Source organism: Gopherus evgoodei, chromosome 14 (genome assembly GCF_007399415.2).
Source record: "Gopherus evgoodei ecotype Sinaloan lineage chromosome 14, rGopEvg1_v1.p, whole genome shotgun sequence".
Classification (NCBI taxonomy): domain Eukaryota; kingdom Metazoa; phylum Chordata; order Testudines; family Testudinidae; genus Gopherus; species Gopherus evgoodei.
The window spans coordinates 19010752-19024658 of record NC_044335.1 but is presented as its reverse complement, the minus strand read 5'-3'; the positions used below and the strand labels follow the sequence as shown (position 1 = coordinate 19024658).

General features: G+C 39.4%; 1 protein-coding gene across 2 annotated transcripts in view; it reads left to right on the top strand.

The window, feature by feature from the left end:
- NCOA3 (nuclear receptor coactivator 3) overlaps positions 1-13907 on the top strand; it is a 187743-nt gene that overhangs the window by 27293 nt on the left and 146543 nt on the right. For both annotated transcript variants that reach the window (XM_030532954.1, XM_030532953.1), the window contains exon 2: positions 2164-2238. The gene's annotated coding sequence lies outside the window, so the exon portion shown is untranslated. The remainder of the gene's footprint in view (positions 1-2163; positions 2239-13907) is intronic.

Here is a 13907-nt window from a genome sequence, read left to right as displayed (position 1 = left end):
GTAGAATTTCAAGCTTCTCAGTCAATGATGACATGATTGGCCAGAGTTTTATAGAGAGCAAGGCTTAAGTACATTTACACTTAGTAGTTAACTACTAAGTTCCTACTTAACAATGCTTGTAAATAATAAGTGAAATGAATTATAATTATGCAAAATTAAAGTGTTACTGGATCTATGCTGAGTGTAAATACCCATGTTTCGGGTTATCCCTTTTTTCTCTTCCTTTTGGCATCCAGATTTTCAATCTAGACTATAATTTAAAATATGAAGGATTTAATATTGCAGAGCTGGAAATTTGGTTGGCAGTTCTGTAATACATTCAAGAAAAAAGCACCAGCTGGTGAGCAAAAATAATTTAGATTGACCAGTGGGTTAATCTGACTAACCCAGAACAAATCTGCCACCCAACATTTTGTGTAGGAAAAGAAGCAATTTCCATACTGAATAGACCTAAGGTCCATCAGAAGCACAAGATGCTTTGGAGGATGCCATATTAGGCCTCATCTAGATTGTTTTAAACATTGTAGTGGAAGATATTAAACCTTATGCAATTTTTGTCAGTTATAACTCTGGCTATTGATATTCCGTCTAAATGTCCAGTTCCTTTTTTAATATTAAGTTCTTGGTCTAAATGAATTCTACAGATTAATTACACATTGTTTGGAAAAAGGATTTTCTTCTTACCTGATGAATTTCACAATTTTTTTTTTTCTTTTAATTTCATTGAATGTCCCTTTGGTCTCCTTGCCTCACAAGAGAAAAGGCAGAAGTTCCTGGTCTACCCTCTCATCTTAAATTCTGAAATATCCTTTTGGAAATGGGGTGAGCAGTACTGCCCACAGTTTTCCAGATCAGGCCACAACATTAACTTTTGTATAACAGCACTTTAATAGTCTCTGTATTATTCACTAGCCCTTTCTTTGTGTAACAGAACACCTTGTTTCCTTTATTTGACCACAACTGCACATTGAACAAAAGATGCTGTTGAGCTGTCTGCGAGAAGGACAAGAATTTATTCTTTGCCTTTTTTGTGCAGCCACCATATAAGAAATTTTAAAAATCTTTTTATTCTGCAATTGATCTGCCTCAGCCCAAGATTTCCTCCATTGACTCTTGTCTACAATCTTGTTTAACTTGTCGCAGGTCATTTACATGGGAAGGTGTCTTATGAGAACAAAGCCAGAGAAGAGGATGCTTACGGGCCACTTAGTGGACTGTGCATAAACATCTTGTAATCCACCAAGTCAAGAATAGTCTGTCAGAACAAAACTCGTATTCTAGAAGGCTCTGACAGTTAGCTTACATTAGCCTCAAAGAACAAGCTGTCAAAACCCCAACTTCAAAATGCAGGCAGTAATGGTCAGTCCATGACATGTCTGGAAGTTATAAGTCAAACTCAACTGCTAGATCCAATATACGGCCAGCTGTGTAAGTTGAGACTGTAACTGCCTGGGAGGGCCAGTGGTGGCTAGAAAACATTGAGCTCACTCAGCACTAAAAGTCAGATATAAACTCCGTAAGTGTGGATTAGTGGCAAGAGTAAATGGTCAGACCTTGATTGTATTTATCAACTATAGAATGTGTCTAGAACAGACTCACACTCCAAAAGTAGAGTGGCTTCACCTGCTTCTGGAGCATATGCCTCCAGGCCTTGAGCAGGGCTCATGGAGGTTTATATAACACCTAGGTTTCTTGCCTGTTTTTATCACGTGAAACTTTTTTTTTCAGAGCTCTCTATCTTGTGCTATTTAATATCTTTAATCTAACTTTCTTAAAATGTAGTAACTATAAATTCTAAAATGCTAAAATGTATATATCAAAGTTAAAGTGTGCAAGAGTCTTACTGAAAAACAACTCCATTCATTTGAATGAAGATTCCTGTTTGAATTTTACTTCAATTCTATATTTACTAGAATACTGCAGAACACTTAAGAAATCAGAGTGTTCGAAATGTATTGAACACTGAATTTCTTCAGTGGTTCTGTATAAAATACTTTTTTTGTAAAGTTCATTTTTGTATTCCTTAGAAATGAATTCCTAATAGCTGCATTTTAAAAATATATTCTGGATCTGAGTAAGCCTTTGGCATGCTGGACTGTCTTTCAGAATAAGACTTTTGACTGGCTTGGAAATACTAAAGGTTGTCTTTTTGGGTTGTTTCAGCACTCATGCGAAGTATTTTGAGAAGACCAGTTCAGAAAGCGACCACTACACTATTTCTGAACACCAAAAAAGCAGGTAAAGTTCTGTCTATGAAACACACTAATTCTAGTGCATATATCTCTGTGTAATGGCATTACTAGCAACTTTAAAAGTTATGTAAGCGAACATGCAGATATTCTTAATGCCCTTTTGAAGTGGGAATTTAATAGAGCAATGGAAATTTACATAATACTTTGTAAAATATGAGGAAGAGGGCCAGTGAGGAGTGAGTATTTTACTTTTGCCCAAGTGACTTCAACTTTATTAAATCTTAATATGAGATCTTTTAAAAGCGGTCTCTCCAGGCACCAGTGAAAAGGATTTGGCCTTGGTCATACCCACCCCAAGCTGTCAACAGTGTCTTCCCCCTCCCATTTTCTTAATGTCCTTTTCATGTTCTATTCTAGAGCATTCTAACACTTCCTGAGTTTTCGAGGCCTAGGCCTATCATATTCCCAAGGTGACAGCCCCATGTAGAGTAGTTGTGTGAGGTGACCATCAGGTTTCATGCAAGTGCCTAGTCTTTTGTTGATAGCATTTCACTGAGTAAAAGATAATAGAAGGCATAATATGTTCTCTCATACATCCTTCTTTTAGCATGTGACTAAATACAAGTTGCATTAGTTTTAACCACTTTTAAATTTAAACTGTTGTAAAGTCATCTTTAGACACTTTTTTATATGGGTTCATCTTAAACCTGTTCCTAATTGACTTAGGATTGTTTCAATTTTTCTTATCTTAAACTGGCCACATGACCTTCTTCACGAGTTCAACTAAATTGGCTTTGAAATCAACCTTTAGTTCAACCTATTCAGCTTTCACATATAGAAAAGTCCTTACCCTAACAAAGCAACTCTTGACTGGCAAGATAATTGTAGAAGCTTTTATAATTTCCCATTACCCAAGTAAATGGGCATGAATATTATATTGTAACATGCACATGTTGAACTGAAACTTTTATATGAAGCCACTATTTCCAAGGACTTCCTGTTCCCCTTAAATGTTTAAACCTGTGCTAGTTTTGGGGATTGTTTTATTTATTACTTTTTTTTACCTATCTGAGGCAAAATGCTTAACGTTTTGGGTTGGAGGAGCTGTTGGATTAGTTGAGGTGTCACAGGGTAACTGGCTTCTTTAAGAGGGAGCTTGGTCTAGTGCACCTGTGATTGATTATTTGCCTCCTAAGTGGGCTTAGGCACATGAATCCTACAAGGGAGGAGGCTGGGTGAGCCAGCATGTGAGGAGCAAGAAAGGGGGTGACTGAGAGCTGCCTAGGATAGACAGGGAAGCTGCAGAGGGTGGGAAGGTCTGCAGGACCTCATTGTGAATAGTGAGGCATTACTAGGAGATCCAGGGGCAGGTTAGCTGAAGGCTGGAAAAAATAGTCTGTGCTGGTGATCTGGACTGTTTGGATAGAAGTTGAGACTGGTTACTCAGGAATCCTGGAACAAGCACAGAAAGAAACTGAGAACCAAATGCTGGTGGACTCATAGGTGGGTGTTCTGGAAGTGATCCCTTTGGAGAGGGAAATGGAAAATTGCTGTCTTAAAATGTTTACTATAGAAATGGAAAACTGGGTTTGGTCATTAGGGTTCTCAGGATTACTGCGCACCTACATGAATAAGTCATGCCCATAGGTGGGTCTTTGACTTGAATAATGAGAGAGATTTTTCCCTTGGTCTGTCCTAGAGCACAACTGAAGTAGGGCACACCTGTTATGCTGCAGGGGGCACCTAGTTGAGGCCACCTTATTATAAGGTTCTCTGGATCAATTATTCTGCTGTACCAGTGGAGCCTATGGATTATCTGCCAACACATATTGAAACTGCAGACTGCTTTGTCTTCGCCAGGATTTTACCATTTTAGTTGCTGTGTGATAGGTAACATATGGTAAGAAAACACCTCTCTTGCTAGTGAAGACAAGACCGTACAGGCGTGTCTTCACTATGTTTAGCTGATACTTCTGTATCAAGTTTGTTCCGAGGATAAGCCAAATATGTAGTGTGTCCAGTCTCTCTGTCCTGAGAGTTATACACTCCAAACACTAAGATTCACATGTACAAATGTGTTTTTTTGACAGATGCTAAATTCTACTGTAGAAAAGTCCTTCGTGGTTTGTTCATTGAGCTTTTATACTGAAAAAATCATTTAATTTGTGAGGTCTAAACTAGCCATCCAGTGCCACAAAGCAGGATGGAGTACTGAAAAGAGCACAAGCACTTTCAGTTGTTACAACAACACTAGTTTTATGTGTTCTAGTACTTAAGATTCCAGTGTGTTTGTATAGGTTAACCATACTAGTTTGCCAAATCCTAATTTAGGAGACAGCATTTTTTGTCCCTCAAGAATTTTTTATAGCTTGCTTTTCGCAGTGTAAATGTTAGTTTAAAACACTTCTAACGAGTTAATTGTGGATTTTGGGATAGTATTTTCCTCATAAATTAACTTCTAATTATATTTGGAAGTACTACTACTGTTTTCCACAAGCAAGCTACGTACATGATTCAGTGAGTAGCTTCTGGCTTTGAGGAAAAAATTCTTTCCTTCCTTTCTGAGTTTTCAGTAGGCGTCTGATAGCAAAAATACTTGCTAGCTAGCAAATGTTCTGCTGTTGAATCTGATTTAAAAAAAACAACTGAATTCTCAGAAAATAACTTACTAGTGAGACCTGAAATAATATTGGTCTGTACTTAAATGCATGCTTGAGCAAACGGAACTGAATGACATCTATTTTTTTCTTCAAGTTTTGAGGATGACCTAACACTTACGGGGCAGCTTAAGTTTTGCTAGATCTCTTCATATAAATGAGTACTAGTACTTTTTTTTTTCTCTGTACTTGTCCAGAAGTATCTGATTATCCCCTCTTAATAGGAGGATTCTTTTTTTTGGAAACATGAGCGAATGAGCTCAGTTGTGAGATTATGGTGGTATCTCATTTGTGGTGGTATAACTTTGAGAGAAATAGTCTGCTCATCTGAAAGCTTACTGTCATTTGATTGTATAAATGTCTTAAGTTATTCCTTTCAGTTGAACTGGTACTTTAAAGAACTGGAGTTCTTTAAAAGTTAAACCCTCAAATGAAGAACACATGAGACTGTCCTCACTTCTAAAAAGTAAAGTGCAGAGAAAGTTGCAAGGAATAGTCACTCTAGCCTTCATGCAGATATCTTCAGTCAAAGGCAATCACCTGTATGTTCAATCTAGCTGAGCTTGCATGTATTACACAAACTCCTACATTAACAGAATGCTGTTTGCGAAGTCAGCATTCAAGTTAGTAAATGCCAGAATTAAGGTTGCCTGTACAACTTTAATTTGCCCCTTATGTGTATGCATTATGATTATCTTGAATTCCATTATCACATTGAGCAAACTCTTAAAAATTCTTTGTGGTAACATATTGACACCCATGGGGGTCATCAGCAGGGTTGAAACCTTTAGCCCATTGTGCAGACCTGTACACTTGAGTTAAAGGAGTAACTGGTAGCTGTAGTAAATTATCATCTATGAATTAGCACTAGAGGGGGGTGGCTATTTTGCCAGTGGGTTTCACAGATATTTGCAGACAATGGAGGAATGATTGTGTGTGTGTGTGTGTGTGTGTGTGTGTGTGTGTGTGGAGGGGTGGGTGGGGGAGGGTTCAATTTCAGACTCAGGAGAAGAGCGTGCTCTAGAGGACACAGATTCTTCTGTCCATTCCCCTGAGTTTGATCCCTTTTTTTCCCATTCCCTCCAGCCAGTCCCTGTTTCTTGCCTATACCTGGCTCCTCATACCAGTCCCATTCTCTTCATCTAGTTAGTCCACTCCTCAGGCTTTTCAACCCACTCCCATTGCCCAGCAAGTTCCAGACTCCCTATCCCAGTCAATCTGTTCCAATTCTCTCATCACTCCCAGTCCCTTGCTTTTGCATGTGATTGAGCTTTATATCCAGAAAGATTTGAGAATATTAAGATTCCAATTTACTAGCTTTTAAAAAAAAAAAAAAAAAAGGCAGCAAACTGGGGAAAAACAACAACCCTGAAAACAAATTCCACCATGCTGAACCATAGTGACCCCCAGCTTGGGTCACCTACAGGCGTTGGGCCATTAGATGGGGTTCACAGCTATTTGCTGATCAGAGGGGTTCACAGCTATTTGCTGATCAGAGGGAAGAGTGTAGAGATTCAAGACTCTTGGGTTCAGTTCCAGGATCTAGAGGGGAGTGTGCTCTAGTGGTTTAGAAACTTCTGCCTATATTCTCAACCCCCTCCCCCAATTCCTCTGCTTCTTTTCAATCCCCTCACTTCTGCATTCTAAATCAGGCTGCTTTCTTCTTCAGCTGGGTGCCAGTAGGAGATACATTGAGACCCGGGGAAGCCCAGTGTCCCTCCTCTCACTTCTGGTGTCTAGTATTACAGTAACCCAGTACAGCCATTGCAAGGAGAATCCTTCTCAGTTTTACACAGAATGTGCTCCATTGCTCTATGGGGATTGTGCTTGTGCAGTCAATTCATACATAGGAGAGGGGCTGGAGCATGCTCTGTATGGACAGAATACCTCGCTGCTGAATTCTCCAAACTCTTAATTCTCTACGGAGCATCTTCAAACAACTTTTCAAAGACTCATAACTTGAGCCCAAATCTGGGCTCTGTTTCATAGGACTGCAAGATGCCTATTCCTGACCCCCTTCCCAAATTTCATGTCCTTGCTCCAAAGCATGGAGTTATTAGTGTCTCGGATTCTTACAATACATTTGTTAACATGAACTGAATAATGTTGGTCCTTAATCTCGCTCTTGGATATGGCTGAACCACTCTTGCTGAGGGTTTTTGAAAATATTCAGCCTGAGGCAGATGCCGGACATTAGACATTTGGGTTGAAATTTTCAAAGTTTGCCAAAGTTATAAGCAATTGTAAACAGCATCTTACAATAGAAAACGTTAGGCAGCCTTAACTACAGATGTTGCTGCCTGCACTACTTGTTTTTAACAAGGCTTACTTGCCAATGATAAGTAGGAAGTGCTCCCAGGTAAATGTGCAGGTCTAAGACATTCTGGCAAATTTGACTTTTTTCATAGAAAAATGATGCTTGTACAGGGGATTTTGATTTTTAACATTTTGATTACAAATGTTAAAGTGTCATCATTTTGAGTCCAACAGAGCTATGAACAACAATGCAGGCTCTACAAGTTTGTCTTGCTTGTATCGCTCCGGTAACTTTTTCAAGATCTCTTTTATAAGATTAGGGAATAAAATGGGTAGGATAAGATGCAAAAACCACTAACTGCATTCGGTATCCAAAGATTCCCATGTTTGAAAGGAATTGTGGTGGTGTTTCATGTTGAGGTCTATGCTTCGATCTAACTTTAAGGAACAGATTGCAACTTTACTGTCAAATCATGTTGAGGCTCTTCTTACCCTGGAAGGAATTTTGGAGTTTGACATTGTGTATTCAACCTCCTTCAACCCCTAGTGTTCTCTTGCCACACAGTCATGAGTGTTTTAAATCCCAGGTTTCAGCTACTGACCTAGCTATAGCATGGATAGGACTCGTGTTAAATCAAGTCAATGCAAGTTAATCAGCTGAGCTTGCTGTGGATCAACATGCAGATGCATACTTTACCCTCTTAAGTAGAAGAAAAGAAATGGAGTTACTTCCAATGCACCCAGGCCCACTAGTCTCAGGATCAAGAGGCTGGGACTGGGAATCACATGGAATTACTACATGGTAATGTGGATTACTAGTGCCTATAATGGTCTTGAAACTTCTCAACTTGTACAATATGCTTTAGAAATCTTAAGAATGAGAGAATTCCTTATGGCTTCACTAAAGTATTAGCATTTAAAATCTCAGTGGATGGATTAGCAAATTTTACTTTAATTAGTAACCAAGTTTGGCTGTGACAGTAAATGTCTTTTGGCAACTAGCGCAATTAATCCTGTCTGTCCATGAGATTACTGTAGGATAAAAACAGGTGGGTAATTCTGTTAATTAATGTAAATGAGAATTACTGAAATTGAATTGATTCCAGAAATATACTTTAGTGCTGCTGCTGCTAAAATTAGGGTTTTTAATCACTATTTTCATGCTGTTAGATAAAACTGAGTCCTGATAATATAATAGTCTTTCTTTTTTCAGATTGGAGAAAGATAGGGAGGTCTTGCTGTAAGTGAAGTTTAAAAAAAGGAAAAAACCAAAACACACACCACAAAACTTATTAAATGAGCATATGATTTTTAAACAGACAAAATGAAACCTGATTATTTTTCCATTAGACTTGCTTAGGAATTCAATTCTGCTGTAGAAAGAGACTAGGTAACCAGTGTACAACCTTACTCAACAGGTATTTAATTATCCAGTGTACTCCCATTTATCCAAATAGCATGGCAGGACATGGATTTTAGTTGGATAATAGGGTGTTTGGATAATCAAGAGGGAATTTGAATAAGGAGTGTGGAAAACACAAGTAAGATGTCAGACTACACAGTGATATATGTTGTAAAATCTACCTTTATTGAAAAGTAGACAAACATGAACTTTGCTAGAGAATGCTAGCTTGCACAAAGCAATCACAGTAATCAGCTACAATAGGCAAAGAACTCTGTTATAGCAGCTTCCTTTTTATTGTGCTATTTAATTTTCTGTTGCCTGCATACTTAACTTTCAGAGGAGCAAGGTGTGCATGTAGTCAGTGTAAAGACCTATTAAACACAGCAGCTGGTTCAGAGGCTGTCAGTACCTGATCCGAAGGTCCTGCTACCTTTGACGACTTCCTATCCTCTTCAGCTGGGTCCACTAATTCTATGTTGATCTTGAATGTTCACAACAGCTCACCATAACCTTCATCCTGAGTATCACAGCCCTCCTGTTCCTGGAAAGCCTTTGTTTCCCAACTTGTCTGCTCAGCAATTGCATGCAGGGCATCTTGTTTCCTTAATTTCCTGGGAAAGTCTAACCAGCTCAGCCTTGGGTTCATATCGGACCTTTTTTTCTCCCCCAACACCTGGCTGTTCCATGCTGAAGCTTGGACCACAATTCAGCCAATAGATAGCAGTCACCTTTTATTGTTAGCATCTTAATTTAATCTGTGAGGGTCAGTAGCCTGTGTGTGGTGAGGACGGTAGCCGACAGGTTAGCCCCGTACAAATGTCCAAGGGTTGCTAATGTTCCTTGATCTAGAAGTTGGAGTTTTGATGTGTTAGTGTCTAGTGTTTATTTTTGCCTACTATCAGCTGAAATGAGCTGATCAGAATCAGTGTCTATAAAGAGAATATCATGCTGTGGGAGGTCTAATGACCAGAAACCTATTCCGACAACTAGGACAAAGTTGGAGTGGAACCAATGTTTGAAAAATGGTGGCATTCACCAGTTGACTTCGTGTAGTGTGGGACACAGGAAATATGGATATGAAGCATCGGGGACACCTGGACTTGCTGATCACAAGCAGCTTTAGACTGTATATTCCTGTGTCATTTGTACAACAACACATTAAGTCTGTTCTTTTTCAAATCAGGGATGAACTTCTCAGACCAACATGCAAGTGTCTTCTGGAAGCATTTTCCAGAATGTCTGCTTTGACCTCGTCATAGATCTGGTCAGCCTTCAGACCCTCTCTAACTGCATCCGTTCACACACCAATTTTCTAAATGGGGCTATGTTTGCGATGCAGGAAGACAACAGTTAATCAGCAACAGACAACTGACTTATATCATGCTGCTGCTTGAAATGACTTAGCCATTCCTCACTGCTACCAAAAGCAGTGTCCACACCGTTAATATTTTGATGGAAATGGATAGGTTTTTGCTTTAATATAGTTAACAGAACACTTGTTTGTGGACCTATTTTGAATAAACCAAGTGCCTCTTCTTTCCTCCTCAAGTTCTTGCAGTGACTGGGACTATCTGGGTGATCCATAATAGAGGCATACTCTCTCAACTTCTCATTCACTGTGACTGTTGCATACTGTGGCATTGCTGATGCAGAACTTATGGACCACATGCACAATCCACTCCCTGTTGTCAGTGCACTTTAATATTCTTGGTTTATGCTCATTATTGAGCATGGGGTGTTTTGTCAACTTAAATTCATGTATTCAGAGACATGCCTTAAACTGCCTGATTTTTATGCTGTTTCTGAGTAGCTGCTTATCATGTAGTGTGGGGGAGTCGGGGTCCTGCACCCCTGTCTTCCTGCTATTCACCATGACACTCAGCCAGCCAGTAAAACAGAAGGTTTATTTAGACAACAGGAATACAGTCCAAAACAGGTTTTGCAGGCACAGACAACAGGATCCTCCCCAGTTAGGTTCATCTTGGGCTCCCAGGAGCATCACAGCCCCCTTGGGGGGGGGGGTCAGAGCCCTGTCTGTGCTTCCCTCTATTCCCCAGCCACCTCCTGAAACTCCTCTCACTCTCCAGCCTTTGTTCAGCTTCCAGGGCAGAGGTGTCACCTGGCCTCTAACCCCTTCCTGGGTTCTCAGGTTACATACTCAGGTATTCTTTCTACAGCCAGTCTCCCATCCCCCAATGCAGATCGTTCTCCCAGGCCAACACCCCCCACTCAGCATTCACAGACCACAGTAAGACAGTCCCAGTTCGTCACACTGCTAATCAGCAATTATTGAACTATCAGAGGAGTAGCCGTGTTAGTCTGGATCTGTAAAAGCAGCAAAGAATCCTGTGGCACCTTATAGACTAACAGACGTTTTGGAGCATGAGCTTTCGTGGGTGAATACCCACTTCGTCAGATGCATCTGAGGAAGTGGGTATTCACCCGCGAAAGCTCATGCTCCAAAACGTCTGTTAGTCTATAAGGTGCCACAGGATTCTTTGCTGCAATTATTGAACTGGCATTTTTTAAAACTTGCTGCTAATGTCCTAATTGGAACATAACGTGGCATGTGTCTCATGGTGGGGGACAAGGAAGGGATTCAGGTAATAAGATGGTTGGGATAATAGGGTTTTGGATAAATGAGAGTATACTGTATCTGAGGCCATTGGTAACAGTCTTACTACTTTTATCTTTTTGCAGGGCTCACACAAGCTAGGAGTTCCTTCTGTATTTGTCTCAACAGACTTGTTTAGTTCTAAGTAGAATTTTGACAGTTACATTTGTGAAACTCAACTTAGGACAATAGGATTGCACAGATATAACAGAATCTTCTGGCCTGCAGAATTTCTTACTAAGAATAAGTGATACAGCACAAATTGAGGCCCAAGTCCCACAGGGAGTTTGTAGGGTTGATGGTTAGAAAAGCGGTTAAAATGAGCAAATTTGATCTGGAGTCAGACAAACATGGAACCTCACAATGCCACTTCAGCAGACTCATTCTTCAGAGTAGATCCATACTTCAGAGTGTTTTTTTTTCCTAAGCTGAAATACTAATACTCAAGTCTCATGTTGTGTTAAATCATATTGCCCTTACACAATGTAAATAGGCTTTTTACTATTTCACAAAAAATGCACTAGTTTGCATACCACAGTAAAAGATTCTATATCTTTTTTGTTCCAGTGGTCCCCAACCTTTTTGTGCCCAATAGCACATTCATGTTTTCAGAAGAGTGTGGCGGGCACCAACAATTTTTCAAGTCTTATTTTGTATTTGTACAGTAATACAAAACCCATCATATTTAATATTACATGATATATGAATCCATAAGATAAGGGTTATTTTACATGTAAAAGGTATTAATTAAATTATTTGGCAATTACTCTTTCACCTTACCATGTGAATTTTGCTCTTTATCTACTTATAAGAAAAATTAAGGAGTTTTTACAAAATAAATATCATAAGCAGTTTTCATCTTATTTTAAAAAGTTAAAACATTGTTGAACTGCTGGTTCAAATATATTTATTATTCTTTCTTTAACATAGAATGAAGCCTGCAGCCCCGGAGTTCTCTGTCCCTGGCTGGTGCAGGGCCGCAGTTTCTCTACAGCTTAAGCTGCCGCCCCACCCCTTCTGGGGACAGAACACCGGTGCCTGCAGCCCCGGAGAAGCCAGAGAAGCCGCAGCCCCGTGCCTGCCAAGGAAAGAGAACACTGGCGTCTGCAGCCCTGGAGTTCTGTCCCCGGCAGGCACGGTGACGCGGCTTCTCTCCCCTGCTGGGCACTAGGTGGGCGCACAAAATGCCCCAGCGGGCGCCATGGCGCCCACAGGCACCACGTTGGGGACCACTGTTTTTGTTCTATGAAAGATTAACATGTGATTCTCTAGTGTCTAGAAATGTCTCAAGAATAAAACCTATGGGGAAAGGGTAACAACTTCACTATATGGCAAAGGAGGAAAAGTGGTTTTATGACTCTAATATTCAAAACAAGTTGGTCATGCTGGCTTTATTTAAGGGGCTGAGGGATAGGTGGGGAGATCATTTACCTTTTCAAAGGCCTTTCATTAGTCCAGCTTCTATCTAAGGATACTCCTGGTGCATTGGCTGAAGCAATTCATTCAGAAGTGATATGTTACCTCTGGAATGTTTTTGGCACCTGATGACTCTGGGGAATAAGGCGCCTGCTTGGGACATAACTCAGTTCCTTATGTAGAGCTCCAGAATAACCTGACTTTGGTCATATGGCCACCTACTTCCCATTATCTTTACGGAAGTAGTTACTTCCACCTACAGATAATAGAAATGAATGCTTTGTTCCCAAAGTGATTAAAACCTTAAGTAATGGCTATCTTAAAATATTACTTACACTGTATATTAATGCATCAGTAGAGCTACTGTATACCTGTGTTTATTGTATCAGTAACACGATGCACCAAGTTGGTGCTTTCCCTGAGGATGAACCACCTTTGTGGTGTGTTGCTATGGCAACTGCCTTCCACAGCTGCCTCAAGGTCACTCATAACTCATAGCTTAGAGTGTGGATTTTGTTAAACAAAATATCAACGCCCAACAGATAATACAGTTAATAGTCTTTTGGCTGCTTTATGCAAACTGTTTATTAGACTAGATACATGATCACTATGGATTAAAAGTAATTATATTTAGTAATTATAGTATTTATATAAATTCACTAAATTTAGCAACAAAGCAATTTAAAATGATGCATACGTTTCTTAGAAGGCGAATCTCACTACTTACGCCAAATATGCACACATTAATACAAAGCTGTCAAATTTAGAGAACTATAGGAAAACAGAGGTAACCAGTATCATGCATAAGCAAACAGATTCCTTTACTCAACATAAATTATTTACTGTTTTCCTTTTAATACTTTCAAATAGCTTCCAAATCACTGAGTCACTAACTTTAGTAAACATTTTTGACCAATAAAATAGAGAGAAAATTATGAATAGTACATAGAAGCATGGGCTAACTTGTAAATAACAATGAGTAGTCAACATTCTATAAATGAGAAGAGCAACCAATAAATGATTTCTCCACAAATCACACTATCATTATTGTTCCTTAAATATCCAAATATTGAGGACTTGAATATTTAATCAGGCTCTCTGCCAAATTTACTCAGAGTATACTTTTTAAAAGGGACATCAGACTTTAGAATTTTTTCAGTGGAAGAGATTGACATACTCATCTTAAAATAGTTGTCACAATTTAAAGTCTGTTATACAGGTTGGAGAAAACTGGTCACCTAAAGTTTGTTTCACACATACGACTTAGTAAGCCATGTTATACAGTCCAAATCTTTGGGAAGGGGGGGAGAAAGACACGACCATAACAATTTTAAGTACTGTTTTCCCTGACTTCTCCATGTTTGTTG